Source organism: Zootermopsis nevadensis, unplaced genomic scaffold (assembly GCF_977971745.1).
Source record: "Zootermopsis nevadensis isolate Lab colony 2312 unplaced genomic scaffold, Znev_1.0 Znev_ptg000022l, whole genome shotgun sequence".
Lineage (NCBI taxonomy): Eukaryota > Metazoa > Arthropoda > Insecta > Blattodea > Termopsidae > Zootermopsis > Zootermopsis nevadensis.
Window position 1 is genome coordinate 3,014,328 of NW_028259154.1, and position 18,679 is coordinate 3,033,006.

Sequence of the window (18,679 nt, forward strand, 5' to 3'; positions counted from 1 at the left end):
AGTCACAGTAAGACATTTCTGCAGAGCTTTACAACTGAACTTTCATATTCCTTTGCCAAGTTAAATATTTCTAAAACAATTAGGACACAGGGGAATAAGGATATTTTGAAATTAAATACTTGTTCTTGTAAAGCATAAATTCTGAGAGGAACCTTTAATATTTTTCAATTGTTCCCTCTGCAATGAGATTTGTTAATTAATATCGGGAGGGAACAAACACAGTGAACTGTGAACCGTGAAGTGTCTTTGGAAGCCTCAAACCCAAACGGTATCAACATTTATAGTTTAGATGCGTCATGTTTGTGTTTAAAATTCAAATATATATTTATTATTCAAGTCATATACACAAACTTTTAAATTGTTGATGTTAAAATTTAAAATTAATATTAATATTCTGCGCCATTCATCGCTATCTCGATGTTACAATATTGCGCTTTATACTACTACATGTTTCAATGTCATAGCATCATCTTCAGGTTTTTATCTTTAAAACTATTCTATATTTATTAATGCAAGCTTTTCATTGATTGTAGATTGTAACATCAACAATTTAAAAGTTTGTGTATAGACTTGAATAATAAATATATATTTGGTATCAACATTATAAAGAGTAACGTAGCTTTGAAGAAAAGTGTCTAATTTTTATCAATACCAATTTTCAATTTCCAGGTTGAAAAAAGTCATAAATTATTATGTTATCGCACATAGATCTGTCGATATTTCACAGCACACAAAACCTTAATGTTATTCTTATAAACGAGAATCGATAAGTCTCTATGCGATATATACGCAGTCGCAAGTCAACAACTTAAATTGTATTTTGTATACGTTGGTAGCACTGGTTTTAGTCAGCTGTTTACTTTTCGCAAGTTAGAGGTCAAAAACTTAAATAAACAAATTTAAATCCAAGTAAATGTTCTTTTTCTATTCATCATCTGACTGTCAGGGATTTTGGGCCCTGTAACCCGTTATGGTCTTAATCGTCCAGGAATCTTTCATCTTGGATCCAATTCCTTCTGTATCTGTACATTTTTTTTTCTAATATTGGTTCTGTCCGCAGTTCTTTGTGGATCTCTCCATGTACATTTGGCTGTCTTTCTTAAAAAAAAACTCATCTCTGATGCTGTGATCCTTGTTTTGTTTACCACTGCGTATAAATTTTCTGAACACCCTGTTATGTGGTATATTTTTTGAACATATCGTATTGAGGAGATAATACTGCAAGGACATGCAACGTAGGTCTACGTTTTAGAGACAAAATCTGAGCCGAAACGTCTGCTGGAAGAAGTCACTTAGGAGACGTAGGTGTAGCTGAGAAGATAATATTAAAAAGGATATTCAGAAATAAGTTATGAATGGATTTATCTGCCTCAGGACAGACACTTTTGACGAGCACTGAAATGGACCTTCGGGTTGTACAAAGGACAGGGATGCCTTGAATGAACCACTTTTGTCTTCAGAGGAATAACTCTGGTCGAAATGAGTTGAGATATTGTTTTTCTGTTTTTGTTTAATTCATTAATTGATTAGTTATTTTTTATTTTATTATTTATTTTAGTATATGAAGAAGGAGAATAAGAATAGATCTAAAAGCAATACCAACTGTGGGAATTTTACACTAAATAAGGGGCTAATACATTTTTAAACTGGTATATTCTTAAAATGAAATAAAGATAAATATGTCCTAGTAAGAAGTCTTGCTGCATTAATTTTGGTACAGACCCAGTTATGCTACCTCCAGTCTAAGAGCTGTTTTATAACCAGAGTTGCGTTCAACGCGAGATGACTTTGGAATCTCGCACCCAGGATGACTGAGCGGGAAACACGGGGATCCATCAGGGCCGCCAATTTTCCACTCGCTGCCCCCGGATTGAGTGAGAGGTCGGGAGGAGGGAAATGAGAGAATGAATCAGTCAACTTAACTTCACCTCGTCCCTGCGCTGGAGTCCGATAACGCGACAGTTTTTATACGCGAATTCCCGTCTTTTTACACTTTTTAAGTAAAAGAGGGGTGCAGATATTCCCAGTCGACGAAACAAGAAATGCGCTAAAACGTTGTCGGACATGTATTTTAGTATTAGTTTCTTAATTCCCTCGCTATTTCTTTATGAATCTTCATATTTGAGCATTTATGTACCCTGTAATGAACCTTTGTGTTTGATAAATGGTAGGAAAATTCCTCATTGCCTGAACAACTATTAGAATATATATTAAAAAAAATAATCTGAGTTGAATTTCAGGTATTCGCTACGGCAAAACAAAACATGGCTGTCTTCTGTGTCGTTGCGACGTGTAGATTTGTGGAAGTTTACCGACGTTTCGGGGGTTCTTCCTGCCTCCATTAACAGGGCAGTGTAATTCACTTAATACTTTCTCCACACACTTAGTTAAATTAGTCTTAATTTTATTTTATTACGGACACAAATGTAATTACTATGAAGACTGCCTCAGTACGTATAGGTCGAATATCAGACGGTCATAAATGCCATCTTGAAAAGTTAATACTCGCTCACATACTCATGAAATTCCCCCGGCTTCTATGGAATCCGAAACTTTATCTCCGCTATCAAAATAGCACAATACAAGTCTTTCTTCTGTTCCAGATGAATAAAATCATACCTTATTCTTAATATCCATTTTAATATTATCCTGCGTGGGCGTATAGGTCTCCTAAATGAAGGACCTCTGGAACGTTGGTAAACTTCCACCAGACTACACTGCGCGACAACCCAGAAGACAACCATCTTCGGACTTCCAATTGTGAAAACCTCAAATCCTACTTAGAACTTGACACTGTAGAACGAATCAGATAGCATTTATGCAGATGGATTATAAAAAGAATCAGGGATTTTGCTTTCTCACATCTTAAGAAATTAGTCATGCCACTCAACTGAAGTTTTTCTTATCATCGAGATAATTCAAACTGTTGAGAGTGAAAATGAGAGAGGGGTGGACGTGTGGACTCTTACTTGATCAAAGAATTGTGGCATTTAGGAAAAGCTAACACCCCTCCCAAGGCAATACCTTGATTGTAGGCTTTGTGCCAGTACAGCTGCTTGTAGGGAGGCCCTGATTGTCTCACCACATTCAGCTGTCTGTCTGTCTGTCTGGCTAGACACTGTCATTGTCTGCTGATTTTCGATTCTTCTTACTGATTTGAAATTAAATAAATTCCGCCGTGTTAAAGTACCCATAAAATAGGTCAGATATCAAAAGACCATATATATTTATTACTTTGGATCTTATCTGTCGTAGTTATTCTTACACAATGTAACTTTTGATATGTAATAAATACCTGTAGAATTGTGGTAGGGAAATTACATAAACTTTAATAACTGTATGATTTTTAGAATAAACAAATATTATTATCTCCTTAAACTACAAGAAAATTTAGACCTCTCGCGACGCCCTTACGACATGCCAACTTCTGCTAGATGAAAGCAGGTTACAGTTGAAATATTATTTTTTTTACGTTTGAATACTTCAGCGGTTCTGGACCGCTCAAACACTGGATTCTGAAGCTCAAAATCCGCTGGGAATATTTAAGTATGAATAATTTTTCTTTTCCTTAACGACGACTTCCTTGAACTGCGTCGGTTGCTTAATGGCACGAGGAAGGACGTCGTAAGAATCTTTAGTGGCGTGATATAAGGAGCGCGGACGTCCACAAACAAATTTGAGACAGCTGGATCGAGATTCCTACGAAGTGGGAGTGTCAATCTCTACGTCACGTCTGTACGGTGCTTAGCGATGAACTTCCTGATGATAAAGGCAGGTAGCACCTCTGAAACGTCGGAAAACGTCTACCAGAAAACCCAAAAGACAGCAGTCTTCCTGTATAAGTTCTAATTGCTTCAGAGTTAATTCTAAATCGGAACTTAAAAATGAGATGACGGACAGCAGGAATTTATAATTCAATGACGCTTTAAGTATCTAGACTATATAGCGTTAGATGAGAGGATGAATGAGTGAGTAATGAATTGGAAAGGATGTGGAAGGAAGCGGTCTTGACCTAATTTTTAGTAATATCCCGGCATTTACCCGAAGGGACTTAGGAAAAACACGAAAAACCTTAGACGTGATAACCGATCTCTGGACCGAGGTCTGAACCGAAAACAAAACAGAAGAGGTAACCATTCAGCTATTCCGTTCGGTTTTATTTTATTTATTTAGTGTTCTGTCTGACGACAGGTCCATATGAACAGGATCCTTCCATCCTTTTCTCGGACTGGGACCTGTTCATATACGTTCTTGGCAGATGATCCAGAAGTGGTTTGCCATTGCCTTCTTCTGTGTGTGAATGGAGTAATTGTTGGGATGCCACGGAGGAAAACTCCGTGTTGCCTAGACCACGGCCTTGCCCAACACAAGTTATAAATTCGGGCACCGCCGGGAATCGAACCCGAGACCCCCAGGATTACAAGGCCAGCGTTCTAACCGCTAGACCACCTCATCTTATTATTATTTAGTGTTCTGTCTGACGACAGGTCCATATGAACAGGATCATTCCATCCTTTTCTCGGACTGGGACCTGTTCATATACGTTCTTGGCAGATGATCCAGAAGTGGTTTGCCATTGCCTTCTTCTGTGTGTGAATGGAGTAATTGTTGGGATGCCACGGAGGAAAACTCCGTGTTGCCTAGACCACGGCTTTGCCCAACACAAGTTATAAATTCGGGCACCGCCGGGAATCGAACCCGAGACCCCAGGATTACAAGGCTAACCGCTAGACCACCAAGGAAAATTCATTTCATATTTCCAGTAACCAAACAGACTTTATTGTACGAAATAACATCGCCGCAAATCCAAAACGTTGCAGTACGATATAAGAAGCCAAGTCTATAGGCACCAATGTCTCTCTCACGTGACTTTGTTCCAAATATAAAACTTCCGAAGAATGCCCTAGTTACGTTTTAACTACAAAGGTCAGTGCCACTTGCACGAGTGCCAACTGTTGCCTAATTGTTCGTCTGGTTGCATAAAGCTCGCCACCCGCCTCTTTACAAGCGAGAAGCCGGCCACTTTCCGGACGAGGAAAGTGCAACGGGTTTTATTAAGGAGAAAAGAAATGCAAAAACAAACAGCCGGTCCCTTCTTTGCTGCCGAGAGTTTCCGTCGGTCGCCCTCTCTATTTGCATGTACTCGTGCCCTTCTTTCGCTTCACTTGGCGTCGCTTGTCGCCATAGATCGGCGGCCTCCGTCGCCATCCGCACGGCAGAGTTGCTGGTCTCCTTGAGGAGTCAACCAAGCAAACCGAACACTTGCGACCGCTCACTTTGCTTACAGAAGCTTCAGGGCCTATAGTGCTTTGACTTCCAGACCTCCTCTCAGTTCTACATTAACTGTCCTGACTGGACTCTTTAGTTATTCCAACAACATACGATTTATAGCATTGGGCAAGGCCGTGGTCTAGGCAACACGGAGTTTTCCTCCTGGGGCTTCCCCGGTTTCTCCGTGGCATCCCAACAATTACTCCATTCACACACAGAAGAAGGCAATGGCAAACCACTTCTGGATCATCTGCCAAGAACGTATATGAACAGGTCCCAGTCCGAGAAAAGGATGGAAGGATCCTGTTCATATGGACCTGTCGTCAGACAGAACACTAAATAATATTAAGATGAGGTGGTCTAGCGGTTAGAACGCTGGCCTTGTAATCCTGGGGTCTCGGGTTCAATTCCCGGCGGTTCCCGAATTTATAACTTGTGTTGGGCAAGGCCGTGGTCTAGGCAACACGGAGTTTTCCTCCGTGGCATCCCAACAATTACTCCATTCACACACAGAAGAAGGCAATGGCAAACCACTTCTGGATCATCTGCCAAGAACGTATATGAACAGATCCCAGTCCGAGAAAAGGATGGAAGGATCCTGTTCATATGGACCTGTCGTCAGACAGAACACTAAATAATAATAATAATAATAATAATAATAATGTTAGAAGATCATATTCTCTATAAGAGACTGAGAAAAACTTAGAAACAAAATCACATTTTCTTTTAATCCGCACGGTAATCGAACTGAATACCTCCTGAATACACATCCCTAGGATAATTTTCCTTTACTCAATATATGAGTGAGTAAATTAGGAACTACACGCAAATCGTTAACACACTAACGCATTTTCTGGAAAATTACCTCTGACTTTTTCATTGGCGACTTCAGAGTTTTCCGTGGCAGACTTTTCGGTTTAATTTGCCTGGCAGGATTTCTCTGCCTCCGTCTGCGGTTACACTGAGATAAAATCAAAGATGTGTGAATGGCTTTAAGTCGTCGTTTAAGCTGTCTGATCTGAATAAAAGTTAAAATACCTCGACAGTGTCAGGTGTAATTAAGTTTGATTTATCCGTTCTCGCGTCATTTCATTTGTATGGACAGACGTACAGACAGACAGAAGGTTTTTTTTAGAGACTTGTCTCAGGTCGCATAACGCTAAAAATAACCAGCGACACTGTGGAGATGCGGGTTATTACGACCGACTGAGTCTTCAGATCGGTTGGGAAGACAAAAAACTTACCCAACGTTGAAGTTTAAAAAGAAATGGGCTATTAACTAAACTGTGAAGAAGGTGGGATAATATTAAAGTGGTTGCTAGGGAAATCGGTTGAAAGAATGTTAGATATGTAAGTGGAATTTGTATTTATCTTGTGTACTGCTGAGTTTTGGTACTAACAGTTACATAACTTTCGGGTTATGCTATTAAATAAATAATTTCTACTCGCGATCTTCAGACTCTTTCAGGCTACTGATAAATATTAGATCGGTGCAACTTGGTTCCTTGTATGTGCAGATGAAATTTGAATGTTTGTGTTGTATTTGTTATTCTTCGTGTCGGAAAAGGCTCCCTCCTGAACGAGCGTCTCTTTTCTCATGGAAAACTCAAACCGTCTTTTGTTCTGAATTTCATTTTTGATGCTAGGAAGCTATTACATGAGTAGGGAGTCGCATAGCAGAACATTGGTCTTGTATCGAATACGTTTGGACGAAGCAACTGAAAAATATTTGCAGTTGTCAATAAATCACATCGAATTTAAAGAAATAAAGAGAGTGATAGTGTGTCTGAGAGTCTGTATGCTCGTGTTTTACATTTGCTTTCATAGCCACATAGAATTATTTCGTGATCGTTAAGAAAGGCACATATCAAACGTATTTCTTTACGAACTTTGGTTATTCTGATCTGACATCAAATCATTTCTGGGAAGAGGCGTTCAATTTTAATCTCTCACAGAACATATTTTATCATATCTTAAATTTATCTCTTAGTTTAATTTACAGATGAGATACTTAAGGTCGTTGCTACGATATGCAAAATCAAATTGCCAAATAAATGTTGATCTATGGGAAGAATTAAAAGTACGAAGTACAATAGAAGACATTAAAATATGGAGTATTCGTGTACAACGAAAATCATATTGTAATGTCAAACTGGTTATTTCCTTTTAGAACTTTTGATTCGAAGCAATAAGTAGTTTTAACGTTTAGGTACTCGAGTAAGAGTGCGAAATGGATTAAGCTGGCTCATCGTAGAGGTCGGTGGGAGGTACCTGAGAATATGGGGAAAAAAGTCTCTGTTGACCGTCGTCAAAGCTGTCACATGTAAGAAACACTTAACCCATTCTTGCACGTAAGCCATTGTCGTTTTTCAGGGCGTAATTATGTACCTCCATAGAAGAATTTGCTCATGCTTCAAGCATATTTATGCGCCTATTTTAAGCATTATTCGTTTGTTTTGTTAGTTTATAAGTAATGGTCATAAGTAAATAACGTTTCTTGAACGCAATCATATCATCGCTATAATACAAAGCGCTTCAGTTTGGTACATAAATGAGGGTCTGTGTCTGATCTCAAATCTCAATTTGAAAGTACTTCTTGTAACCTCTCAAAGCTACAAGATTTACGTCAAAATGTTTCTCAAAGCGTTCGATAATATCGCTAGCAAATACAAGATTCTGTTTCTCAGAGAGCTAGAGAGGACCAAGGAATGTCTAGCACGACCCGGAATTGATCCATGGAATTCTGAACCCGGGACTCAGGACTGTGACCAGCTGTTGTTTCCAGGAGGGTGTCCCCTGAAACCTCAAAGGTCTGATCAAGTTTTCAGTCTGGCTGCCGGATAATCTGCTGTAGAGCAAGGCAATGAAATCCTTAGCTGGTTTCTGTTCTTGACTACGTAGAACAAAAATCATACTTGAGAAGTCAACAGTATCTTGTCTCGTCGAAAAATCCTCCAACTTTTATGGAACCTAAAACTTAACTACCGTGCAGCCGAGAGCCCACCCATGGTCCATATTCTATGAATCCACAACATAGGCTATCCTTCAATCCAAATTCTTTAGAATCCATTTTAAACTCGTCCTGATGCTGGAGGCAGAAAATGACCTCTGAAACGTCTGTAAGTTTCTACCAGACTACACGTCACTACAACCCAGAAGACAGTCATCTTCACCTCGATTAAAGTTGCTTTCCCATTCTTATTTTATGATTAACTTCAAAAATTTTCACCAATTTATAAGTTTCATTAAAGTTCGAGCAAGTGTAGCTACAGATTTGAAGGTAATAATTACTGTAGAACGGAAACTGTCTAATCCTTTAATGCCAGAGGGTTGTCTTCAGTTTCCTATTGCTATGGGCTTGCTGCAATAACCCCTCCGCTCCGGGGCTGGTGGTTGGACTGTACGGACTCTAATTTGATAACACGGCTTGGTCTTCCAACCCCCGCTGGCAGAAGACTGCCATTGCCACATGTTTACTTTCTCTAGCAGTCAGCTTCCTTGTCTCGCGTCTTCTGTTGCTTGAGGTCCTTTGAACCACCCGCTCATTTACTTGCTGGACATCTAACTGAATAAACCTCACGGCAACTCAACTTTTTATTCCTTTTGTTCCGTTCTTGTAAAATGTTGACTGCGTCAAAACAACCACAGTTTCATCCTTGACAGGCAATTCAAACAGCACGCGCAAATTTGAAGCGTTAACTTTAGCAGAAACGAAACTTGTGAAATGGTCATTTGCAATAAATCGCAGTGGTTTCGAGGCCCTCGACTGTTCAGGAAAAACGGAGATCATGTCTTCTCATCGTATTGCAGCTTCTGACATATGAACATGAAAGTCTCGGGGAATTTTGTATTAAACAAAAATGCAATTTTCTTTCCCAGTTTGTGTTTGGATGTTAACCCTTTAAATTAATGCAGCACTTGATTTAACAAATAATAACTCTGTATTTTTTGTGTTTTTCATGATTCTCGCTGTAAACAGGGGTTATTTATTAAACAGCATTAACATATTGTTCTTTGTAGTGGTGAATTGTTGTGTTTTCTTTGCCGTACGGACTGAATTATTAAATATTATTCAGGCCAGCTTCTGTTTCAAAGGGGTTGAAATATGCAATATACCAGTGGCATTCAACCTTTTTTGTTCGCGTACCCCCAGATATAATTTCTCTTCAACTTTGTACCCCCCAAAGTTGTTGGTGTATAATTCAAGTTATACATAGTATATAATCTACATCTAAAATAAATTAAATAAATTACATTACTGATTATTCAGTGTTTATCATAAAATAATATATTTTTTAAATTTCACGTACCCCCTAAGATGTCTTCGCGTGCCCCCAGATATAATTTCTCTTCAACTTTGTACCCCCAAAGTTGTTGGTGTATAATTCAAGTTATACATAGTATATAATCTACATCTAAAATAAATTAAATACATTACATTACTGATTATTCAGTGTTTATCATAAAATAATATATATTTTTTAAATTTCACGTACCCCCTAAGATGTCTTCGCGTACCCCCGGGGGTAAGCGTACCCCAGGTTGAATACCACTGCGATATACTATATGAAATTATTTCATTCAATACGTTATTTGTGGACTTTTATAAAGTGTAAAATTATTTTGTCTAATATCAGATGCGATGTTGGATATGTACAGTGAAGTGAAAAATATTGGATTTGAATTGTTCTTATTGTTATTAAATACGTGCTTACAGTATTATACAGCGTTTATCACGTAATGAAGCATTTCATAACCAAACGCTATGTCTTACAGGTTTAATAGGAAAATGTGTCACAGGGGAAAAACTTGTAATAATGGATCCTGACGTTGAGATTTCAGGTTCTCATGGCGGCGAGTATGAAGATAACTATTTTCTGGGTCGTTGAGCCATATAGTCTGGTAGGACCCTGCTGATGGAGACCGCAAGTATCTCTGAAACGTCCGCGAATCTCTCCCAGACTACGCAACGTCCCAAAAGACAGCCATCTGTATCCTAACGTTGGTATTTGACTGGATTCATTTTGCTGAGGACGGTGTCAAGAGCTGGACTCTTGTGAGCTTTGGGTTTTCATGTAGGACGAGAATTTGTTTATAGGTTCCGCGACTTCTAAAGGAAGACCATGCACCATGAAGTTAGTTGACTTTATTGAAGGAAATTTTGAGAAATAGAAGAAAATAAAAGGGGGAGAAGACAGCTGTGGCGCAATTTCGTTGTTACGTGGTCAGGTTCCTCCGAGGGAGAGACGAAAGCTTTATTTCTGATACACATCTGAGCTTCGTCTCAAATATGTAGGCGATATATCACAGTGTCCCTGCCAGTTCTAGCTTTTGTGTTAAAAATTGGATGCAGGCTGTTGGTCACTCATCATCCCTTCACTTAATCTAATTTCAACAGCGCCTCTCTGGCCCTTACACTCACTCAACTGTCAAAGTGAATGCAGGGGGGGCGAGAACGCCCAGAGTCACTGCAGACACTGCCAATCGATGGCATATTTTGATCACACTTTAAGTCTTCCTTCTTCATAATCATTCTTAGGTCTTCCTTCTCAGTCGTCACCTTTGCCGTTGAAGTCGACATTAAACTGGTCAGACATTCGCCTTATCCAAATTGGTTACAATTACCACCTGCGAAAATCTTCGTTCCGGTTTCTTGATCTGTTCTGGAGAAAATTAATAACATTCGATTCGATCTGTATGTAAAGTAGGGTTAAAATGACGTGAGATTTGAGGTTGCCACAGGGGAGACTCATTTTGGCCTTCCAGATAGTAATATCGACGTTTCAGATGAACATCTGACTCCATCTTTGGGGCTGAAATTTCGGTGATGACACTCGACACTAAATAAGTCTTAAGGTAGTATATTTGCGTCATATTGTAAATTAGGTTAATATTTTAATATTTTCCGTCAAATCACAATTTTAATAAGATAATAAAATATAAAATATTTAAAATATCATTTCACGTTCCGCATCGAATGATCGATTTACAAATTGGAACGTCTCTTACGACATGTTTCGGTTATATTTAACCGTCCTCAGGTATAAATTAGATTGGTAAATTTAAAACTCAGTATTAAACCTCGACCCGACACAGTAATACTTCTAGATGTCTTCCGCCAGACACGTCATGTCTCTATCAACTCATCACCGACTAATATTGAACATCAGATGAACCACGCCATATATAAAAAACAATACCTTCGTTCTAATATATAAGAGTAATCTGATAAGAACATTTCAATAAACTGCATAACATTGTAAATGATTGTAATTCGAGTTTTAAATTTTACCAATCTAATTTATACCTGAGGACGGTTAAATATAACCGAAACATGTCGTAAGAGACGTTCCAATTTGTAAATCGATCATTCGATGCGGAACGTGAAATGATATTTTAAATATTTTATATTTTATTATCTTATTAAAATTGTGATTTGACGGAAAATATTAAAATATTAACTAAATAAGTCGCTGAAATTCATAAGTAGGTTTGCGGATGAAGCATGCGGACAGACGGATATACCTGTTCCGACATTAAATTAACACACAAAAATTTTGCATCTATTTCCTATTGATCTTCCTGGTTTTAACGCTACGTATACTTGTATCTTAAGCCCTAAAATTGGCTGTAGAATTTTCCTTCGAAATGTTGTTATCTACCTACAAATCCACACGGAATTGCAACACAAAAGGCCAACATCGACAACTTGTTCAGAGGTACAGTGACCTGAACCAAACAGGCACAAATTTTCTCTACATTTTCAAAAATTTTCTTCTTCTTATTATTATTAAGATAAATCCGTTAAAGATAGCCTTGTTACTAAGCACAGCACCACGAAGGCTCTGTGGCCCTACAGATTCACGTATTATTCACATTGGCACCTCAAAGACGTTGCACTTACACGTACCTACAGGATAGGAAGATCAGTGGACGGAGAAATATCTCTGCCCGTACCTGGAACTGAACTCGCTTCGTTAAGAAATCTATTATTAGGGAATATCTCGGTTGTATCTTCGCCTTTTGTCTCACAGCCCACATTTTAGACGGGTCTATTTGAATAATCATCCACTGTTCAGTAATATTCATAGTAATAACTACAGGCCATACGTTCTAAACACTTGGCCCATCATCTGTTTCATGTGGTCTCCGTACGTCTTTACAGTTTGTAACGCTTCATCATCAGGATGATTATCTCCATGATGATGTCCTTATTAAAGAAAATTAATGATTAGCCTGTGAAACTATATGATCCAATAAATTATGAATATTAGAATTTATAATAAAGTGTGAATAAATTTTAAAAATGTTGTCATTAATGTGTGCAGTGCAATGATATTGATGGGATATGGGAGGTGTTCGCGTGGAAAATTTATAAAACAATTATTATTTCAGTATCCGTGTCAGTCAGAATAAAGATATGTTGATTCGTTAACGAGTGATTATTGTTTAATTTTATGACACTAAATTATATGAACATCTTATACATTACAAGAAACTTTAAAGAAAAATTTAATGTGTCCGAAAGAACTGACCGATTAATGCTGTATAAATATTCACTTTCGTCCCAATATACGCAATATTAAATTACATCAAACATTGTTCGGTAATGGATGTTGGTATTTATTAGAACCAGGTCATCAGAATGTCACGCAGATGGAAGGAAATTGTAATTTAAATTGGTGTTTCTCTGTGAAACACTCCTAAACCTAAAATTTTTAAACATTCAACAAATTGATTACTTGTTAATCTTGAAATATAGACTTATCCAGTAGTAAAATAAGTCACGAGAATGGAAGAACACAAAACAGAACTTACGAAGTTACTGATACGTTAACAAATATGATTTATGCAATAATACATACACATATTTGCCTTCAGACGTATCGGGGTCCATACTAATAAAGTTACATTTGTAAAGAGTCCACCACAGTCTCTATGATTAATACTTCGTTGAGTTTGCATGATTAATAACTTCTAAACTGCGCACGACATGTTTGTCACTCACAAAGTTAAGTTGTGTTTGTGTACTGAACTTCGCTTCGTCAATTCTCATAAGTTGCTTCACGACAAATTAGTGCGGACTGTCATGTCAGCACGGATGCTCTCATAAATCATCCTTCGCTAGCACAGCGTTCTCTCTGGTAATGTCCACGGTCCAGCCCTGCGCTTTGCTCTGCAGACACAAGACTGCATACATTCAAACGCTATTGCTGTTACTTCATATGTCTTTGTACTCAAGATACATTAATTTGCAGTGGGGTAACCAGAGCAGCTTGTGGGAGACCTCGGGACTTCATTTCGTGTGATTAAAAGTATCTATACGACATAACTGAATATTCAGATTACGTGTGAACATGATATCAGGTTTTAACAGAGGAACAGTCCAAGCCAGTCCTTCTTGAGAACTTATAAGCTGTGCTGATAGTCAAAAAATGGTCAAAGTTTTGGGGAACCCAAAGGTTTATTTGAATTGACATATTCACGATGGCCCGCCAACATTACCACACCCACCTGGAGATAAATTAATCCAGTCGACACCCTTACTCCATATTCCTTTAATATCATTTTAATATTATCCTATTTTCCACGTATATGTCTCCCAAGTAGTCACGTCCCGTCAGGTTTTCTGATCAAAATTCTCTGTGTATTTCTTGTCTCTCCCATCTGTATTACCTTCCTGACCATCTCGCCCCTTTTCAATTCATCATCTTAATTATATAATTATGTATATAATCCGAATTTATAACTTGTGTTGGGCAAGGCCGTGGTCTAGGCAACACGGAGTTTTCCTTCGTGGCATTCCAACAATTACTCCATTCACACACAGAAGAAGGCAATGGCAAACCACTTCTGGATCATCTGCCAAGAACGCATATGAACAGGTCCCAGTCCGAGTAAAGGATGGAAGGATCCTGTTCATATGGACCTGTCCTCAGACAGAACACTAAATAATAATAATAATCCATATATATATATGTCCATCATCAGGGCGACGATCTCCCTGATGATAGAGGCAGCAAGGACCTCTAAAACGTCGATAAACTTCTACCAGACCACACGGCGTAACAACCCTGAAAACAGCCATCTTCTAATATATATTTTTCCACTCTAATTTCTGTAGAATGCGTTTATCGAATTTCCGCAGCTGGTCAGCTGCTGTAGTTGATAGTACTGGGAGCAATTGACCACTGACAGCAGCTCCCCCTCCCCCGCACCTGACGTAGCCCCTCCGCTACCCTGGCAAGATCACGGAGTATAACCCTAACTCGAAATGAAGGGAGGAACTGAATACGCCAGTTAATTTAACTTGAGAGACTTTCGCTGTAATATTTGGATTTTATCCACTGGGGCAGCACCGTCTAAGTTTGGTGTGTGAAATGCATACCGGGTAGGTTGTGTCTGTCCGTCCGATTGTATGTTTCATCCCTGAAATTGTTGAAGGATTATGATAAAAGAAGGTTCTGAGGGCCTAAACGAACGTTTCTGTAGATAATTTGATTTTGATTTAAATTTTCTCACGTTTTACTCCATGAAATTTTCGATACGATGCACGTTTAACCAAATAGAGGAAATATTTGTTTCTGTGCAGCGTAATGTCTGTATTGGGTTTATATTTTCAGCCCTGGAGATGGAGGCAGTGTGTTTGTCTGTCACTCCACACGGCGTCACAACCCAAAATACAGCAAAAACCTTGACTTGACAATTTCGAAACCTGTTTCAGTTATTAATGAAAAGATTACAAAAGGTTCAACTAATAACCGCACTTTCATTCTACCTTTAATATAATTTTTACATTTACAGATTTTATGGATACAGCAATCTAGTGAAACCAGGAGAGAAAAAAACTACCACATCTACAACAAATTTAGAACGAGAATGTCGATCCCAGAAAAATCACACATATTTCATTCATAGCAATATCAGAACTTGTCTACTGATATGAAATTTGTGATGCCAACTTAAGTTCACCTCGACTTTAGCAAGTTACCACTAACCAGTTAGGTTTAGGGTGTGGGTGGTAGATGTCTTGTAGGGTTGCTAACATCCCCCATCCCTTAGCCGCTGTTCACTTCTCCCCACACCCCGCGTCTTGCCAGCTCCCGGCATCCCATCTGTAATAATGAAGGAAATGGCCAGTTACGGTCATTCCCATTAACGAACCCAGTAGTTTTATAGGCCTCTTCGAAGGTCTGCCTCGGCTTCCTCGTTTGTGCATTGTTCTGGTATTGCTGAGTCCCTTCATATTGTTCGATAGGGCACACCGCTTTGCCGGGCGGTGTCCAGTGGCGTGTCCACGTCTGTACAAAATCAGAGGCAGAGGGACCTTGACGCGCCCTGATGATGGAGGCATCAAGTGAGAACCTAAAATCTTACTTGTCTATGTTGTTCTCTGTTCCGCGTTTTCGGTTGTCTAGAATTTCACCTGCCATTCGGTTGTTAGTGCAGAATTTTCTTTCCAGTCTACATTTTCCTTTATGTTTATGAAATTATTTCTCATTCAGCTCACGTACGTTTAATTCATTCCTAATTCCTTAAATTTTCAATTATTTTAGTTTTCCAGTTTGCAGTCTTCGCTCTACATAAAAATGTTGGTAATTTACAAAATATAGGTTATGTTTCTCTATTCGTCTCGTAGTGTTCTCTGTTACGTTCGACCTGGGCCTATAACTTGAACCACGGCACGATTATATCAGCTGTTTCTTGTATCATATTCTAAGAAATTAAAATAAAAGAAGATGGCTGTCTTCTGGGTTGTGGCGTCGTGTAGTCTGGCGAAAGTTTACAAAAGATTTAGAGGACCTTTCCTCCATCATCAGAGAGATTACTCATCGCGCTGATGATGGAGGTAAGAATCTCTCAAAAGTTTGTAAACTTCTACCATACTCACCGCCATGAAAACCTGTAATCCTAAAAAAATGAAAGAACTCTTCAAGAAAAGCCTTTAATTATTGTTTTTTCCTTACAGAATATTTTTATAGCTTCCTTTAATATTTTCGTATTATTTTCAAGAGGGAAATTCATTGGACGGAAGATAGATTTTGGCCTTCATTTTTACTTTTTTGCGTTGGTACAACTGAGTGCCTTGTTGCAGTTTATTACATCCAAAAGCTACACAGAAATTACAAAGATGCTCGTGAATGACGTGGAGTAAGGATATGGAAGAATACGTCCGTTATCTGCTTGAAGTTTCTCTCCGGCGGATCGCCTGGATATTTTTATGTCTTGGTTATTAAATGATGCCGCATCAATTTGAGGTTTATGAGATGGATGGACTGTGGATGGTGAATTAGAAACGACTCCAAGGTGCTAATCCTGAAATTCCTCTGGAGATGACTGAGTAAACTCTCGAAAATATTAATCAAGTAGCGCGTATAACTGGATGATCGTCGAGAACAATTGCAGTGCATTACCGCTCCGGTAACCTGCTCTGTCGTGTACGTGTATTTCTTTGTTGAAATTAATGAATGGATTTTGATGAAACCTGGTATTGGAGGTCGATACTGTCAGCACTTGACCGATTTTGGATGGTATCGATACAATACGAGGTCTAACTAAACTTTACAGAGCTCCTAGAAATGTTCTTATGTTAACAAAAATTTTATGGATGTCATAAAATGTAGATGTCTTCAATAACTGTAATTTTTATTTCACAAAAAACTTTTAATAACCTTAAATGTTCAGTAGAACAAACGGGCAACAAAGATTCTGACTCTCTGCATCCTAATTGGACTTTTATCTTGCAAAAATGCACGTCTTGTTAAACGAGGTATGAACCAGCTGAATACCAACGAAGGAATTACGAAACTAAGTGAACTTCTTTCGAGTACTCCTTTGCGGTCAGGACGTGATAATCAGCTCGACAAATCCCTTTCAGTGACAATGCACCCCTCGATCTAGGATTCAGTGGCCATCCCTTCGTGTCCTGGACACATCAAGGAACTTATAAGTTAAAATTTGTAATCCTTATAACCCAGTGTAACTATGTATACTCTACATGTTGATAGATTCTGTATAATTTTTATAATGAAAACGATTATTTCCTTAAATATATTTAAACAGTTTATGTTGATAATTTACAGGGGATGTGCTTTATTTGAAGTGTCCACTAAAGTTATTTAGATAAACTTTGGCATTTAAAAGTTATTATAAAGTGATATCTTAACAACAAAAGCCAGATTTAATGTAAAATTAAATACGAAATTAATGCACAAATAAGTTAACAGCGTTCGTAATAAATCTATAAAACATGCCGAAACTTTCTACTACAAATTTATTTGTCTGTATTTGCATACTCATTAAATAAACCAAAAATATATGCGCTGTCTTTAGTACTCGTGAAAGCGTGGCTTTAAAACATATTTCGTTATAAGAATGTAATACACAGGTGTGTGGGAGATAAAATATCACATTTGAAATTAGAAAGGAGTAATTTTGAGGGGAACGATTTATCACGTGAAAGCGAATATAAAATAAAATAATTTGATAAATCATGGAAATGAGAGAAAACATTGAGCAGTCGGTAGAAAGTTAAATTTTCTCAAGAAGGCGAACAGCTGATCCAGTGCAAACCAACTGGAAGATAAAATAAATGCAAATTTTATGGATTTTGCAGAAAATTTATGAAAATGGAAACAGAAGTAGAGAAAGAATAAGAATAAGAATAAGAGAGGTTGTTCTGTTTGCCCAGCTGCTGGGCATTGTTTCTGAACACACTTTATTATAAGATAGGACACAGAAACTAAGGAGCGTTCCCAGAGGCATGAATACGAAATGAATTATTAACTTCTCGTATGAATATTGTTTTCGTAAGTTTATATCACCCTTTCTGTGCCGAGTATTGTTTAGAAAAATATTTATTGTATACAGCAACCACAACACTTATGTCATATCTAACTTCCATCGATGAATTATCACAAATAATTTCACTTACCGCTAAAAATAAAGCATATTCCTCCTTTCAGAGTTTTAAACGTTGAATTAATGTAAGTTGGAAGTAGCATAGCACAGGTCATATTAAGTATCACAAAGAGGAGGAAATTAAAGACGCTTTGAACATGGCTGTCTTCTGGGCTGATGCACCGTATGACCTGATATCATTAAAGCTATGATCGCTGATTTTGAAGGCAAAAAGCACCTCTGAAACGTCGGTAAACTTAAACCAGTCTATACGGCGCAATCAACCCAGAGACCTCACTACGGTCGAGAAACGTAACATTAGTAAACACGACACCACGTTCTAAGAAACTACTTTCAAATGTAAGGTGATTAAAACTTAATAATATCGTTGAATTTGAAGTGTGGTTGAAGTGGCTACTTGACAGAGAGACTAACAAACGTAACACTTTAAAGCCCAGTGGTAACTATATATACCATACTTTTCAACAAACAGCAATCACTCATTTTG